This window comes from Elephantulus edwardii, unplaced genomic scaffold (assembly GCF_000299155.1).
Source record: "Elephantulus edwardii isolate Elephantulus edwardi_28Jun2011 unplaced genomic scaffold, EleEdw1.0 scaffold00058, whole genome shotgun sequence".
NCBI lineage: Eukaryota > Metazoa > Chordata > Mammalia > Macroscelidea > Macroscelididae > Elephantulus > Elephantulus edwardii.
The window spans coordinates 17,594,504-17,596,340 of NW_006399808.1; the positions used below are offsets into that span (position 1 = coordinate 17,594,504).

General features: G+C 40.9%; 1 pseudogene; it reads left to right on the top strand.

The window, feature by feature from the left end:
- The first annotated feature begins 1,008 nt into the window (after nucleotides 1-1,008).
- On the top strand, nucleotides 1,009-1,301 carry LOC102868239 (annotated as a pseudogene).
- Nucleotides 1,302-1,837: the final 536 nt, after the last annotated feature.

Here is a 1,837-nt window from a genome sequence, read left to right on the forward strand (position 1 = left end):
AATATCCAAAAGCTTGGGGGATTCTGCTATGTAACAAAGAAACCTCAGAGACGGAAACTAAGAAAGCAATACCATTAAAGATAGCCAACCACAAATTGACATTCTTAGAAATAAACCTAACTTGAGACACAAAAGACCTATAGAAAGAAAACTACAGAATACTTCTGCGAGAAGCAATAAAAATCCTAAATAAATGTGGAAATGTTCCTTGTTCACGGATAAGAAGACTCAGTAAGTGAAAATAACTTCTTACTAGTCCTACAAAAGCAGTCTACATGTTTAATAGAGTCACAATCTAGATACCAAATTCATTTTTCCAGAAGATAAAAAACAAAAAACAGTTGCCAAGTTTATTTGGAGAAGAAAGAGACCCCAAATAAGCAAAGCACTTACAAAAAAAAAAAAAGAAGTGAGAGGCATAGCACTTCCTGACCTCAAAATGTACTACACAGCAGTAATAACCAAAACAGCCTGGTACTGGTACAATGACAGGCACATAGGCAAATGGAACAGAATCAAGAACCTAGAAATGGACTTATCTATTTAGGGTCAGCTGATATTTGACAAGGAAATAAAACCTATCAAATGGGGAAATGACAGCCTCTTCAACAAATGGTACTAGCAAAACAGGACTGCTACCTGCAGAAAGCTGAAACAGGATCCAAATCTTACACCATACACAAAAATCAACTGAAGGTGGATCAGAGACCTGGGAGTAAAGCTTAGAATGCCTAGTTGAGGTATAATGAGGCTGACAAATTCAGGCAGAAATGTTCAACCAGGAGAGGGTAAAATTTATGAATGGGACCTTCTAAAAATCCTTATGTGCATAAAAATTGTTTTCCAACAGTGTGCAAAGAAAACCTACTGACTGAAAAACATTTGGCAATACCATCTCAGGCAAGGATCTCATAACAAAAGTTAAAGAATACTTCTGCACTCCCCGCAGCCAGCCACACACCCTCCAACATTCCAAGCCACAGCCACTGTGCTCTGGTTCGCTGCAACATGGCAAAAGTCACTAGCCCCACGAAGAACGAGTGGGCCCGATTGCCATGTTCCAAAGGTACGCTGGACAGGATGGAAACAGCCTTACCCTTTCCAAAACGGAGTTCCTGAAGTTCATGAATACAGAACTGGATGCCTTCACAAAGAATCAGAAGGATCCCGGTGTCCTTGACCACATGATGAAGAAACTGGACCTCAACTCTGATGGGAAATTAGATTTTCAAGAATTTCTTAATCTTATTGGGGGCCTTGCTCAGGCCTGCCACGACTCTTTCATCAAGCATGTTCACTAGCAAACCTGAAGCACTTTGAACCTATCCAACAAGCTCAGACCCTTCCCTCCAAGCCCCCACCCCCACCCCGTCACTGTAGACTCCTCACAGCCCTCACACCCTGATATACACCCGCCACCTCGTATAGGTCATCCCTGCTGGGACTAATAAACAATCTCTTTTTAAAAAAAAAAAATACTCCCGGGCCTCCAGAAGAAAAAAGGCTGATAACCCAATTACAAAATGGGCAAAAGACATGGAAAAACTTTTGGATGGCCAACAGAAGAAAGGCTCAAATTGACAATAAGAGAGATGCAGATTAAAAAAACAGAGATGCAAATCAAAACCACAGTGAGATACCATTTCACCCCAGTAGCTGTGGCAAAGTTTAGCAGGGCAGCAAGCAATAAATGTTGAAAAGAATGTGAATAAGTGGGAACTATCATGCACTCTTGTTGGGATTGTAAAATACTAGAACCATTCTGGCAAGCAGTTGAATGGTTCCTCAAAAAGCTGAGCACAGAAACTCTTTATGACCCAGCTATTCCACTACTTAT